The sequence below is a fragment of the Macaca thibetana genome, chromosome 3 (genome assembly GCF_024542745.1).
Source record: "Macaca thibetana thibetana isolate TM-01 chromosome 3, ASM2454274v1, whole genome shotgun sequence".
NCBI lineage: Eukaryota > Metazoa > Chordata > Mammalia > Primates > Cercopithecidae > Macaca > Macaca thibetana.
The window spans coordinates 96,023,752-96,040,376 of NC_065580.1; positions in this window are offsets into that span (position 1 = coordinate 96,023,752).

Genomic DNA, 16,625 nt, shown 5'->3' on the forward strand with positions numbered 1-16,625 from the left:
AGTTAATCAGAAAGTTCTTTCCCAAAGTGTTCTAACTCATCCAATTCCAGGCTTCTGTTTGTTCTTTCATTTATTCATTTGTTCCATTAAGATGTACTGAGTATCTATGATCAACCAATTATTGGGGACACAGAGATGGGGTGTGTGTTAGTCTGTTCCCACATTGCTATAAAGAAATGCCTGAGACTGGGTAATTTGTAAAGAAAAGAGGTTTAATTGGTTCATGGTTCCACAGGCTGTACAGGAGGCATGGATGGGAAAACCTCAGGAAACTTACAATCATGGTGGAAGGCAAAGGGGAAGCAGGCACATCTTACATGGCCTGAGCAGGAGGAAGAAGAGAGGCAAGAAGGTGCTACACACTTTTAAAGATCCAGATCTCATGGGAACTCACTATCACAAGAACAGCAAGGGGGTAATCTACCTCTTGATCCAATCACCTCCCATCAGGCCTCTCCTCCAACACTGAGGATTACAATTCGACGTGAGATCTTGCCAGGGACATGGACTCAAAGCATATCAGGGTACTGGTGTCTTTGCCTTCAACGAGCCTCATCTTCCCTCCCTTGGTATTCCTTCCTTCTGAGTGTCTCTGCTCACATGCTATTGAAGCATTGCTTTAAAATAATGCAAAAGATAGGAATGGGTTAAGGAGAAGTTATAAAATGGTCACTCACACTTTTTACTTTTTTTTTTTTTTTTGAGACAAGGTATCACTCTGTCACCCAGGCTGGAGTGCAGTGGCACGGTCTCGGCTCACTGCAGCCTCCCCCTTTCAGGTTCAAGTGATTCTCCTCCCTCAGCCTCCCAAGCAGCTGGAACTACAGGCATGTGCCACTATGCCCAGCTAATTTTTGTACTTTTAGTAGAGACGGAGTTTCACCATGTTGGCCAGCCTGGCCTCGAACCCCTGGCCTCAGGTGATCTGCCCACTTTGGCCTCCCAAAGTGCTGGGATTACAGGCATGAGCCACCACACCTGGCCTTAAATTTCTTAAATATTAACTTTGAACACCTGAATTGTGGGCTTGGTTAAAATGAGGACTTAGGTAAATTTCTGTGGAATGCACTACTCATTGGCTTTAAGGAAAATGCAACTCAAAGTTTTAAAAATTGAGTTCAGTAGGTCAGTACTGACATGATTATTTCCTTTGACTGGTACTTAACGCTCTAACAGAAGAAATCTCGTAACACCCCTGTTGTCGTCAGGCCTTTGCCCTGCTCAGCTGCAGGAGCAGTGGTTCTCCAACCTGGTGTACACCCTCACAATCACCTGGAAGACTGATAAAAGTCCCCATGGCCAGGCCTCATCTCCTGAGTTCTTGATTTCTTAGGTCTTGGCTGGGGACTGAGAGTTTGCATTTCTAACAAGTTTCCAGGTGATGTGCTGGTCTAGGGCCCACACTTCGAGAACCATTGATCTAAACAAATGTTACTCAGAGTGCCATGTGCAGATGTGAACTAATTGTTACTGATCTGCAACAAGGCAAGCATGGAAATAGAAAGTATACATATGGAATATTTTATAATTTGACACTTTTATGGCTTCCCAGTGCATGATCAGTGGGCACACCTCATTAAATAGGATATAGATGAGTTCAGAACTGTCTCTTTCGCATCATGAGGCACATGTGGCGCAAGGTGCTGCTGGAGCCCACATTGCATTCTATGGTAGGTTGAAAACATAAAACATTGGTCATTCACCATGCATAATTGGAGAAGCACTGCTTCCTAAACCATCATGCTATATTGTCTCATTATTAAAAAACAAACAAATAAATGGTTAACATACAAATGAGTCAGGTTCATTCTTTCTCGTATTCTATGGGGCAGGTGGGAGGAAGAATGGGCCAGACCTTGACCTGGCACCCACTTCCTCAGGAGGCCCAGGGGAAAGGGACAGAACTGAAAAAACTGGCCTCGAGTGTAACACTACACATCATTTGGGGAACAGGGTGCAGCCCAGAGTCCAAGGAACTTAGGCTCCTTTGAGGTTGGAGGTCTGAACAGAGAAACTGACCAGTCAGAATTAGGATGCCCACTCCCGCTTGAGGATTGAACTGGGTAAGCAAGAAGGTTGGATGCTTCCCAGTGAGATCAACATGGATCCCTCAATTACAGGTAGTCAAGATGGGTTGAAACCCAATACAGAAAATTCTCAATTGCTGGTTTAGAAAAGGTTTAGATTTTAGAATTAGGAATATTAGAATAGAATTTTTTAGAATTAGAACAAAAAGAACAATGGATTTTTAGAAAGAATTTTTAGAAAAAAGGTTAGAATAAGAATTAGATCAAGAAAGAAAAGAAATCATTTTTAGAATTTAGAAATAAAAGAAAAATAAGAAGAGAAGTTAGAATAGAAATCATAAGAAAGCAATAAAAAAAGAAAAAAATATTAGAAGAAGGAAAAAAAAAGGTAAGCGGGGGGGGGGACCAGGGAAAGAAAAAAAGAGAAAAGGTTAGAAAGAATTGAATAGAATAGAATAGATTTAGAAAAGGTAGGTTGCTAAAAAAAAAAAAAAAAAAGGAAGAACACAAGTCACCTAAACCCCAGGCCTGGGAAGCCGACTTAGAGCCTGGTCTTGGGCATGACTAAGTTTGCAGGTGGAGAACAAAAGCAACCCTGGCCACAGTGTACATGGCAAGGCAGGGACCAGGAAAAGGAAGGTTAGAAATCATCTCCTGATCTCAGCAATTTGGGCTGGCATTTTCTTTTATATCTTTAAACACTTTTATTAAAATTCCCAATGATCTGATCCCTAGTTATGAGGATTCAGCTGTTCTCTGCCTTCAATTGTAGGGTCCTCTTGAGCTGGCTAGAAGGATGCCCATGTGAATGAGGGCTTCTCTATGATTTTAAAGCTTGATGAATGTGCTTCAAATAGACTTTGCTAACTGTCTTTTCTAATGGATCTCCTGATAGCTCTACAATTTTACTAGCAGTGATTTATTTTTTAATATTTTGCACTTCAAGCTCTGATAAATTCAGTGTTCTTTCTAAGCACTTGTACAAATTAGATTGCAGTCAGAGGAGTTCAGCATTTTTACATGTTCAATACATCAAGACCTGATAAGCAGCTGTCGCAGCTGTCTGCTTACTTCTCTGGTCCTCACTGAAATCTGCCCTGCTCCACAGCCTTCCTTGGCTGGATTGATCCCAAGAAGAGGTTTTCATTACTTTATATCTAGAAATAGCCTTCAGCTTGTTCTAATGATCTCCAGTCACCAATTTGAAAGAGTGCCCTTAAATGTCCACCAGTTACCTCTTGAACTCCATTCTTCCAGCCAGAGAACAAACTGCCCCAAAACCGCTGCAGACTGGCTGACTCATGGCAGTGGTGCCACTGCCTGCTGATAAAGGTATGAGTTTTAAGGCCATCAGCTAGGATAGTGGAAAGCAGTAGGACATGGGTTTTCCCACTGGGGTCAGATAAACCTGGGTTTGAATCTTATGGTGTCATTTAAAATGATTTTGATTGCAAGTAACAGAAAAAATGAGGGAAACTTTTTTAACACCAAAAGTCAGTAGATGATATTGGAGCAAAGGCAGAGGACGCTTCCAGATTGGTTGTTCAGCAGCTCAATGTCACCAGCAGCTCCTTTTCTCTCTACTCTACTGTTTCAGCTCCATCCTCAGACTGATTCCCCAGTTCCTCTCAAGGCTTCATGCTGGCTCCAGCAGCAAGTGAGGCTAACTGCATTTTCATTAGGGGCCAGCAGGAAAAAGAGGGACAACTGCTCTCTGCCAGTTGTCACACCGCCAATTGGATTGACTAGGGGCATGTCCTGCACTGATTAGCTGAGGTCTGGTTTATCTGAGCTATCCAATAAAACCACTGTCCAAAAGAAATAGGATTACCTCAGTTGTTTTAAATCAATTATAGTCACTCAATGGAGTTGAGGATGGAGCTACTTACACCATAACCAGAAGTTCACCTGGGGAAGAAGAAATGGATACTGGGGAGACCACCATAACGTTTGTGATACTGGCTCTGCTGTTTGTATTCTCTTAGCCTAATCTTTTAACATCTCTGAGCCTCAGTTTTCTCATCAGTAAAAGAAGATCGCCTCAATATTGACTTCCTGGCTGTTCTAGAGATTAGGAAAAACATAGGATCATAAAGAGCTTTACACTGGGCTTGGCACACTATAAGGGCTCAATAAAAATTATGAGGGAGAAGATAAGTGAAGGGAGGTGCCCATTGTATCTAAACATTACATTCTTTACAAGGCTTGTTTCAAGTAGGTCTTTTTCCTTAGCTTATGCACATTCAATGGCTATAAATGAACAATAAAGACTTTGTTCAGAAATACCATTTATATGATGACTTATCAGGACATCATTCACATGAAGAAACTCAAGCTAGGCTGTTCTAACACATGTGAAGAATATCTCTGAATAGTAAGTTTAATACTAATAATAATAATGTTATAACCCAAAAGACGAAATAAAGAAGAAGAAAGTAAAGAGAAAAGTAGTTACAATTTATTGAGCATTTAGAGATGTAATACTAAGCACTTTCAGATATTGTGAGCCCTTGACATTGATTTTATTATGTCTATTTGCATTTGAGAAACACATTTACAGAAGTTAAGGAGTTTGACGAAAGTCAATAGCCAGTAAATGACAAAACCTGGATTTGAACCCAAATTAATATGACTCCAAAGTTTATTTCACGTTCTCTAGACCAAAACTGCTTTCAAGGGAGGGCACCCCATTCATTCATTCATTCATTCATTCACTCACTTGAGCTCTCGGCAGATGGTTCCAGAGTCCCTGCCATGGATAAGACACTGCTTGGTGTTAAGGGAAAGGAAGATGAACGGCACACAGAGATACTTTCAAGATCTCCACAGTGTCCAAGTCCTGGACTCCTGGCTTGTTTTTAGGAGTTTCCCAGGGGCAAGAGTTGCGAGGGGCAGGGTTTTATGTTCTTTTCTCAGTCCAATGGGAAGTGTTGGATCATGGAGGGTGATGGAGGCGGGCCAGGGGCTGCTCTCCCCCAGTTCCCTTCACTATCTGCTCTTCCCAATTAGACTGTTTAATCTTGTGATATCTCAGGGTGAAAGAGGTCAGAATGTCAGAGGTCACCTTGCCTCTCCATAACCCTGCTCCAAAAAAATAATTGTTTCAAAGGGAAATGGCAAGACCAGTCAGATTCCTCCATATTCAGAATCTGGACTAGAAAACATGCATGGGTCTCAATGTTTATATTGTTGATTCTGTTCAATTCAATTTATTAAAAAATAAATACAGCTGTGCTGGGGTGGCTTGTATGCTGCAGATAGGGCTAGGTGCTAGAGACGCGTTAATATGCCAGCATCACAGTGCCCCCAGCCTGGGTACACAGGCTGGCAGAACAGACAAACAGAGAATATGGTATGCATTCTAATAGATTCCTGCCTGCTATGCCCCAATGTGACTGAACACGTTGTTAACATTTGTGTTACATTTTGGAAAATAAGTCCACATTGGTTGGTAAATGCCCTCCTGACTGCCCAGGATCCATCCATTCAGCTGCCCCCCGGATCCATCTTCTACCCTTTCTGCCCTGACCCCTTCTCCAGGATCACTCCCCTCCAACTATGTGCCCACTTGCCCATGACCCAAAAACTGAAGCCTCTAAGCCCCTCTCCAGCACCACAGTAGCCATCTGTTTTAATTGGTCCATATCCGTGCCATAACGGTAGTTAAATATTTTGAGTGTCACCCCTGAATAAAGACACATACCACATGCTTCCTGGGAGTCCAGGAATGGGGAGAAAAAGTTGGGACCAACCAAAAGGGAGATTGCCTCTGAGAACACACACTGCTAGAACATTTTTGCATCCTTGGATCTCTGACCACATTTCTTTTTTTTTTTTTTTTTTTTATTATACTTTAAGTTCTAGGGTACATGTGCATAACGTGCAGGTTTGTTACATATGTATACTTGTGCCATGTTGCTGCACTGCACCCATCAACTCGTCAGCACCCATCAACTCTTCATTTACATCAGGTATAACTCCCAATGCAATCCCTCCCCCTTCCCCCCTCCCCATGATAGGCCCCGGTGTGTGATGTTCCCCTTCCCGAGTCCAAGTGATCTCATTGTTCAGTTCCCACCTATGAGTGAGAACATGCGGTGTTTGGTTTTCTGTTCTTGTGATAGTTTGCTAAGAATGATGGTTTCCAGCTGCATCCATGTCCCTACAAAGGACACAAACTCATCCTTCTTTATGTCTGCATAGTATTCCATGGTGTATATGTGTCACATTTTCTTAATCCAGTCTGTCACTGATGGACATTTGGGTTGATTCCAAGTCTTTGCTATTGTGAATAGTGCCACAATAAACATACGTGTGCATGTGTCTTTATAGCAGCATGATTTATAATCCTTTGGGTATATACCCAGTAATGGGATGGCTAGGTCATATGGTACTTCTAGTTCTAGATCCTTGAGGAATCGCCATACTGTTTTCCATAATGGTTGAACTAGTTTACAATGCCACCAACACTGTAAAAGTGTTCCTATTTCTCCACATCCTCTCCAGCACCTGTTGTTTCCTGACTTTTTAATGATCGCCATTCTAGCTGGTGTGAGATGGTATCTCATTGTGGTTTTGATTTGCATTTCTCTGATGGCCAGTGATGATGAGCATTTTTTCATGTGTCTGTTGGCTGTATGAATGTCTTCTTTTGAGAAATGTCTGTTCATATCCTTTGCCCACTTTTTGATGGGGATGTTTGTTTTTTTCTTGTAAATTTGTTTGAGTTCTTTGTAGGTTCTGGATATTAGCCCTTTGTCAGATGAGTAGATTGCAAAAATGTTCTCCCATTCTGTAGGTTGCCTGTGCACTCTGATGGTAGTTTCTTTTGCTGTGCAGAAGCTCTTTAGTTTAATGAGATCCCATTTGTCAAGTTTGGCTTTTGCTGCCGTTGCTTTTGGTGTTTTAGACATGAAGTCTTTGCCCATGCCTATGTCCTGAATGGTACTACCTAGGTTTTCCTCTAGGGTTTTTATGGTATTAGGTCTGACCACATTTCAATCATGGTCCCAACACTTCTCAAAACTCCTCGCCCTTTACTCTCATCCTGCAGTCATCCTGCTCTGAGGCTCGAGGCAGGCGCTTACTGCCGAAGTCAACCAAAAGGTGCCAAGACACGTCTTAAGCACGGGACTCCCAGAAATTGGGGCCTGCCTCCAGGGAATAAGCTTTCGTGTGTACTTTGGTTTTGGTTTTTGTAGAAAATAAAGGACTAGCAAGTTACTGAGTTCCTTTTAACTGATGACGGGAACTCTAACACTTAGGATGCTTTTGTCTGCAAGTTAAAAAACAGAAAGATTCAAATGACTCAACAGAAGGGAAAGTTCAAAAGAAGAGTAGTGTGGATCCCAGGCTTGATTCGACCTCTTTCCCAGTGATCTCATCAGGGTTCCATGTTTCTCCCATGTCAGCGCTGTGCCTGTCTCAGCTTAGCTTCAGCCTCAGTCAGGGCCCCTTATTGTTGCAAGATGGTGGGCAGCATACAAAATCTAAAAAGCTGTATTTTCTGGCATTTCTGTCCTTAGAAAGAGGAAACTTTTCCCAGATGTCCCCAGTTGGTGCATGGGCCTATCTCATAGTCAGAAAGGGGTCTCATATTCACCTCTGATTAATGGTCCTTGAAGGGATTGCAGCCACCATTGCTGGCTTTTAAAATCAAGATTTGCCCTTAGGGTTGGAATAGGGATCTCTCTCCAAGTCTCATGGGGTTCTGCTAGCAAATGAATATCATAGGCAAACAGTAATTGATGCTACCAGAACCTACTGGAAAGAGAACCTACCAGAACCTACCAGAATCTACACCAAATTAGAGTAGATGGTGTTGGTAAACAAGGTGGAGCGCATGGGAGTGTGTCACTAGTGACTAGAGGTTAAAGGCAAAGGGCTTTGGAGTAAAGAAACCCAATTTAGAGTAATAGTATTACCTGGGCCATTGTTTCAGTTATTTATTACTGTGTAACAAGCACCCCAAACTTTGGTAGCTTAAAACAACTGTCCATTATTGCTCACGGGTCAGCAATCAGTTTGATGTTTCTTCCAATCTGGGCCAGGATCATCTGAGTTCATCTGGACTCTCTCATATGTCTTCAGGAGGCTGGCTGGTCTAAGACGGTCTCTGCTAAAATGGCTTATTGGCTCCATGTGGTCTCTCATCTTCCAACAGGCTAGTCCAGGCTTATACACCTGGCAGCCCAGCAGTTTCCAAGAGAAAAAGCAGAAGAGCAGGAGGTCTCTTGAGACCTAGGCTCAGAACTAGCAAAGCCTCGTTCCATTGTCCAAACGGAAGCCATAAGAACAGTCAAAAGCTGTGAAGTCACATTGCAGAGTGTGGATGCCAGGAATAATGAAGAATTATGGCCACCTTGCAATTCATCTACCACAATGACATTTAAAAGACATTTCTCTTCTTTGCACCACAGTTTCATCACTTTTTATATGGAACTAACAATGACATCCACCTCAAAGTCTTGAGAATTAAATAAGAAAATGCATATAAAGTACTTAGCATAGTATTGCACACATAGTAAGCATTAAGAAAGTAATAGCTCTCATCGTGCCTGTGTATTGATGATCGCAATTAGAGTTGTTATCATTATTATGTTTATTTTAATAATTATGATGATGTTGAATTTCTATCTGCTGGGTTTTAACTTGCTCTAGGATATAAGTCTAGTGAAACTGTGTCCAAAGAAGTCCAGACTTCGTGGAAACCCTAGACAGCCGAGCAGAAGGCTACTGATCCGCGATCAGTAGCAGAGAGTTCCCCATCTGCCTCCCCATGCTGAGAGTTCCCCATCTGCCTCCCCATGCTGTTTGGTGAGTGTCATTCTCTTTAGGTTTTTGCTGTGCTGGCTGCTGGGAGCTCCCTGAGCTCATTGTCTGTTCCTCAATTGGAACTCTCTAAGGAAGTGTAGTTTCACACTGTGATTTCCGCAGAAACCACTAATTTTGGCCAGCATTGCCCACTGAAGGACAAGAGCAGGCTTCACTCCTGCGACAGCTGACTTTCTGTTCCTTTCTGCTCTTGCCTCTGTGCCCAGTACTGAACTCGCTGGAGATGATCACGAAATTCAGGGTGACCAGGGTGGGCAGTGAGGAAGCGGAGAAGTCTCCCGGCCTCCTCTCACGCCCACTCCTCGCCAAATCTCCAAGAATTAAAACCAGTTGGCAATTTCTTGGAAAAAGGGAATCGGTTTCTTAAATCTTGAGAAAATAAAAAGGGTGTTTTTGTTGTTGTTGTTGTTGTTTAATGGCTATTTTGTTCCTGATGATCCCGGCATTTGTACCGCATGTAGACTCTGAACAGGCGCAGGAGCTCGTTCCACGAGACAGCCTGCTAATTTCATTTGCCACCACAGTTTTCCCATCTGCTAAGGGACGCACCCAGACAATTTCCATGTATAATTCACAATCCTTTGTAATTTAGGCTCAAATAGAATCAACAGCTTGATCAAGATGCCATGGCAGTGATTTCAAGGGCAGGGCTTCCATTGTCTCCCATCTTTTGTGAGTGCATCCTCTCTCTGGCCGTTCTCTACGTCTCTGTTTATCTCTCCTCCTACCTTGTTTCACAGTCCCTCACAATTTGTATTTGTCTTCCCTTTCATCAAGCACTATATTTCTGCCTTGCAAATGTGCAGGTCTAACAAGATTCCTCCTATAGATTATGCAGCACAATGGACATTGTTGGGCCCCAACTTGCTAATTGCAGCACCCACCCCCACTTCATCTGGCCAGGGCTAAGATGGATGCTCAATTTGCGTTATTTATGTCTTTTTCTCTGTGTTTCTAGTGATGGCTTTTGCATAACATATGTAAAATTTTGCTGACATCAAGAATTCATTTGACTCGAGATGTTCAAAAGATTGTAGGAGGGAGGGGGCCTGGTTTGTGTAAACTCAAAAGCCATCAGACATCTTTGCTCTCATCTATTTCTTAGAAAAAAGTGGGCATTTTCTCCCAGCATTGGAAGAAGGCTTTTCATGAGAGTTCTCTGGATTACCCTGGACAGTCAGGTGAGCTCTTTTGCTTAAAGAGCTTTGGTTCCTTTTGAGCTGTCAGTCCCCTTCCTTTGAAAGGGCACGGCAAGGCACCAAGGCTCATTTTAAAGTTCAAACACAAGTCCATTGCCACATTGCAACTACAGCTGAAGATCATCAGAGCAAGGAGATCTCAGTGTCTAATTTGACTTCCTCATTTTGTTGAGGAGGAGACTGAGGCGCAGACACAGACAATGGCTCACCAAGGCCACAGAACTGCCACCAGCTAGTTCTGTGGTCTGTCATTTTATTTGGTCCTTAAATTCCCTCCAATAGAACAGCAACATTGAAGGTATCAGTCACTATTCTAAGCACTTTGCATATATTATCTCATTTAATCCTTGTAAAATACCTATTCACTGGGACTTGTTGCTATCACCTTCGTTTCACAGATGAGAAGACTGAGGCACAGAGAAGGAAAATAACTTGCCTAAAGTCACAAGGCACTAAGTAGCAGAGTTTGGATTCGACCCCAGGTAGCCTGGTTTAAGACTCCTTGATGTAACCAATCTGTTCTCCAACGTCGCTGTGCTGCCCCATTCCCCATAGAATAATGCCCAAATTCCTTATTTTGCAACATAAAGCTTTCTACTCTTGGAAAAGCAGCCTGGTATTGGGAAAGGCAGTCTAGTGTGGGCAGTCTTGTGATTCTGCTTGGCCACATAAAAATGGGCTTTGGGCCTAGAGCTCTTTCTTACCAAGAGGTAGGGGCCCTCATAACCTGTGCTGAGCTTGTCACCTTGTGCAGGAATCTTCCTCTATTTCAAACTCATTGAGTGCACCTAGACTGCTTAGACGCATGCATGGATGGCCCTCAGGAATGTCCCCTCACCTGTCCCTCGCCACCCCTTTTCTGCAATTCAGACCCCCATGGGGTAAGGGGAGAGGTCCTTCTATTCTCTACAGAGTAGGGTGCATGCAGCCACATCACCCGCTTTTGCTGCAGCGTGGATCGATGGCCCTAGGAGCAATGCACTGCCAGCTGGATCTCATGCACACTCTCTCTACTCTCTTACTGTAAGAGAACCGAATGCAGGAGAACCGAGGAGGCTGATGTGTGTTTGCCCAGCTAGCAGCCTCTAATCATGCACTGGTCTTTCCTTGGGTCGCACTCATCTGCCTTTTAACCTTGGCTGTACCCGTTATATTCTATTCTGACACACAGCCTGACACCCAGGGAACTGTTATGCTGGGGATGACTTTTTGGTGACTCCCACGCATTCACTCTTCTTTGGGTACAGCACGGATTTTCTCCTGGAGAGATACTCTTGGCTCCAGCAGAAGGCTTGTGACTCAGGACTGGCCCATTAGAGCATCCCATTCCATGTAAGAGCTGGGTGTGTGAACTCTCAGAGCCATGTGCTGGAAAAGACTTGTTTATACCATCAAGAGAGAAGTAAGATTCTCTCTTCTCCACCAGAGCTCCTGGAGCTAAGGACATGAAGTAGGAGGTATCCATAGTTGTCTCAAGAATGAGGCCGCTATGGGCCAGATCAGAGCTGAGATGAAGAGGTGGAGAGACACAGGGTCTCTTTGATACCCTCTAAACTCTTACCTGAAGCTGAGCCCAAAGCCAGCTCCTCTCTAGATTACTAAATTCCATGAGCCAGACATTTCCTTTTGCTTAAGCCAGTTTGATTTAGGTTCTGTACTTGGAACGAAACTCTCAATTGATTGCTGAGTTTCACCAAGTTCTGAGTCTCTCCACCCGGCCCTGCTGCCTCAAGCTCTCTCCTCTTTGAACTTCCTCTTTTCTCATGCTGAAATGCCAGTAAGAAGATGCAAGTCAAGCATCTTGTTGCATTGTGCCTGTCACCCTCCTCTACAGTGTAAGCTTCATGAGAGAAACAAACAAAGAAACAAAAACCCTAACCTGTCTTATTCTCACTGCTGTAGCCCAGTGCCTTGAATAGGTCCTGGGATCGCAATAGGCATCCAACAAATATTGCTGAATAAATGAATAAAGCTCTCCATGTTCATCTTCCCCCTCCTCCCTTTATGCTAAGTTGCTCATCCCCTATCAGACATCGTTACATTGTTCATCTTACACATTCCCTTTCCTAAATTATGAATTATTTAAGGGGCCTGATACTTCTTCATATTCTCCATGCCTAGCAGAGTTACTGGCATAAAGTAAGGACCCAAAATAATGGTTAATAGAAGGAATCAATTGATTAGGTCAACAGAACACTCTTTTCCTTATACCAACTCAAGCTTTCTTAGCTCCCTGGTTGATGTTTGCATTATCCCATTCTCTGGCATCATTCATAATCACCTCCTGGGGCTCAGCGGATGGACAATGGAGAAATTAACTTTCTAATGGCCAAGATATGAACCTCCCTCTTTCATGGTCAAGGCAGGAGGAAAGGACATAAAGAAAGGGCCAGCTACCACTCTCTGGGTTAGGTGATATTCAAGCTAGGAGTACTGGCTCAGAACAGGAACCCCTCAAAAATAAAAGAAAGAGGTGATGCATGCATTCAATCCACATAACAATCGCCTTGTGCAGGAACTACACTTGGTCTCATACTAAGCTCAAATGCAATATAGTTTGCAGTTACTTTTGCTCCCTTACTTAGCTTTAAAGCTTTAACCTGACTTTCCTACAATAATGAATGCCACATCACTCAGGTCTGGCTCCTTATGACTGTCATATCAGTCTATATGTTCCACCAAAGAGTAAGGAGATAATATAACTGCTATTATATTATAAGCTCTTGTTAAACAATAAACCATGCCTTTCTTTTATGATTTATAACACTACATACCATAGTATTTCCATACTAAAAGACTATAGTGATTTTACAAAGAAAACTCTTGGTAGACAGTACTTAATTACTACATATGATATATATTTCATATGCATAATTCTGACATATTTATAAATCATGTTACATTATATATCCAGAAACTCTTTATAAGTGATAACTGTATTTTCTTTTCTTTTCTTTTCTTTTCTTTTTTTGAGATGGAGTCTTGCTCTGTCGCCAGGCTGGAGTGTAGTGATGCGATCTTGGCTCACTGCAACCTCCACCTCCCAGGCTCAAGCGATTCTCCTGCGTCAGCCTCCCCAGTAGCTGGGATTTCATGTGCCACCATGCCCAGCTAATTTTTGTATTTTTAATAGAGACGGGGTTTTACCATGTTGGCCAGGATGGTCTCGATCTCTTGACCTGATAACTGTATTTTCTAAGCCTCTTGCTTCCAAATGCAGGTTTATAACAAAGCTTTTATGGACCCAGAAAAATAAGGGCAATGATATTAGCTATATCTTGTATGTATTTGTATATAGTATGTGTGTATAAGTATAAATTTATGAATGTTCTTTCTTGGGAAAAAATGCCATTTATTCAAAGACTAGAGACTCATCTTTTTTTTTTTTTTTTTTTTTTTTTTTTTTTTGAGATGGAGTCTCACTCTGTCACCCAGGCTAGAGTGCAGTGGCACAATCTCAGCTCACTGTAACCTCCACCTCCCAGGTTTAAGCAATTGAGACTCACTTTTTTACTTTTTAACATCACCAAGGGCAAGAAAAAGGGGCAAGAAATGTCCCCTCTTTTATGAAATAACAGTGTTTGTTATACTAGAAAAATATTGGGGTATTATACGTCAATCTCCTCAATTTTTTGACACTTTACCAGATTCTCGGTTTATTGATTTTATTTCATTAGCTCATAAAATTACTCCAGCAAGGGCTCTCATGCTCTGACACAACCCACGATGGGCTCAATCCTGACACTGCCTCTCTGGAAGTGGCCCATACCCCAAATTGTCCCTCTCTAAACTCTCCACCTCTCCACTCCTCTGGTACCTGTCCTCACCTTCTAATAGGAGGAAAGGCATGGAGAGCTATGAGACTTTAACTCAATACTTTTCTCAGAGTGCTTGCATTATTAAACAGGATGCATATTACTCCACAGGGTGATTTCTTATCATGAAATAAGCATGAAATATTACTCTTATTACTCCAAAGAGTAATTTCCTATCATGAAATTTCAGGCAGTGAGGTCAAGTAGGGTGAATAATTGCAAACAGCATTGGAAAGCTAATGTTGAGTACTTTAAATTAGAACCCTCAGCTGGCTCTTCTGAGTGTCTGTCCTTAACCTAAACAGGTTGCTGGAAAGTCCAGAGCAGCAGTCTGGTGATGCCCCAGAAAATAGTCTTCCCCATTAGGTCGAAAATAAGCGATCATTTCAATATCAGTAGGGAAGTGGAGCTAAGGAATAGTAATCATCTGCTGGTTATGCCACAAACTTCTGTTTCCTTTTATTTCTCCCTCCCTTTATAACCCTTTCTGTCTTCCCACTTTTTATTTTTTACCTCCCTCTTGTCACAAAACACTTTCTCCAAATACTTGAAACATATATTTAGTTGGTATAGCTAGCTACACATTGATACGATCTCTTGTGCAATTTGGAGAATGGATTTCCAAGCTTTATAGGGAAGAACAAGCCCTTTTCCTTCTTTCCCAGAAAAGGAAACGAGATCAAGGACCCTTGGCTAAGAACATAACCAAGCCTTATTCAAATAGTAATCTTCAGTTTTTACTCTTGAAAACTAAGAGAATGTCCATCAAAATCCCAAAGAGGAGAAAGAATATGTGGAGAGAGGAATATGGAGGAAAGAACGAAGCATCAGAACATGGAATTCGTGGAGATAGGCATGTCTATCCAATTAGAGCACAGGAAATGTTTCTGCTCTTCCTAAAGAGTTTGGATAGTCCTGTCTGAGAGACTTAATTCTTGTTTTGGGAGATGTGTGCATTTAGGACAACAGACATGCCGGTAACTCCAGCTGCAGAGGAGGCTGAAGTAGACAAGCCCATGGCTATACCCTAGGTATGTTTTATATGCCTCCCTCCATCCTGCAAACAGTATTGCCCTTCTATGAGACCTGGGATGGCAACGGACACTACTTCTGATACTACTGAAGGTCCTCTCTGCATCTGTACTTTTCTCAGACTTTGGGAAATACACAAAGAGAAGTAGAGTTGAGGACCCTACTTCAGTTTCCACTTCTGTAACTGGTCAGGAAGCCCAACTTGGTCATCATAGCTGCCTTCTCCCCATCCTTTCTATGTTGTCTCTACCCACTGCCAGCAACTCAGTCAGGTAGGCTTTTATCTGATGGGATGACCAAACTTTCAATCTGGGATAATCTGAGTGTTTGATAGCCTTGGCCTTACTGTGTTGCCTCAGTTTTCCAGTGCCAGAGATTATTGGGAAAGGGAGTGTGGAGCTTGGATTAAAAGGCAGATACAGACTTAAATTTGAAAGGTTAAGAAAGGTACGCAAAGGAAGCATTAATGACTAAAATAAGTATTTTACCCGAAAGTTGAACCTGAGTCTGATCATGCTTCTAGGTTTAACTAACAATTTGCTGGTAAATACAGGAAAAAAGGCCCTGATGTTTTTAATAAATTGAGAAGAAAGCTATAGGGGAGATATTTAAAGACTAAGAAAGGCTAGGAGACTTAAGAGACATACCAACCAATTGCCATGTATGAACCTTGTTTGAATTCCAATTTCTAACAAATAGCCTCTTCCATCTCATTAAGAGGTAAATATTCAGTAGTTTTACTTTTCATGTTTAATAATTTTATTAACCTTTATATTATTATTTGTTAAATATCAATGGTAGAATTTTTAATACAAAACACTATGGGCACAATGAATAAAACTATTAATTTCAAATTTGATACATATTTTTGTTGCAGAGAAGTAAAGCAAAGTGTTCAAGAAAAGTCTTTTAAGCATGAAAATACATTTCATTAAGATAAAACCATATGGGAAAAGTAGAATATAAAGAATGCATTTATAAAGATAAAGAAATGTAAAATTTCAAGAGCTTGTTTCTATATTTTTTTAAAATAGTGAGCTAGGCATCAAATTGTTATGATACCTAGATTCTGTGGATACATTTAAAAGAGTAACATAGACCAGGGGTGATGGCTCACGCCTGTAATCCCAGCACTTTGGGAAGCCGAGGCGGGTGGATCACTTGAGGCCAAGAGTTCGAGACCAGCCTGGCCAATATGGTGAAAAAAAAATTATCTGGGTTGGTGGTGCATGCCTGCAATCACAGCTACTCAGGAGGCTGAGGTGGGAGAATTGCTTGAATCCAGGAGGTGGAAGTTGCGGTGAGCTGAGATTTCACCACTGCACTTCAGCCTGGGTGACAGAGCAAGACTCCATCTCAAAAAATTAAAAAATAAAAAATAAAAGAATGATATAACAGTAGAAATGTGCCATAAATTGTGTCCTTCATAACTGTCAAGCAAGCCAGAAATTGCGTCCTTTGTAACTGTTACAATTTGTGATTTTAAAAATGTAGATGCTACCTTAAAAGTAGTGACAGGGTCTACAGTTTCAAAATTCTTTCAGGGGAATCTAAGAAAAAGAGATGAAAAATCCTTGCTGAATCCACTAATGCTCAACAATTTTTTTGGACTTGAGTTCGTTTTCTTGCATCAATACTTATCTACTCTCCTCAGAATGCATTTTAGGAAGAAAAGCTTATATACTCTAAAAGTCTTTAATTGCTACAGTGGTACCAAG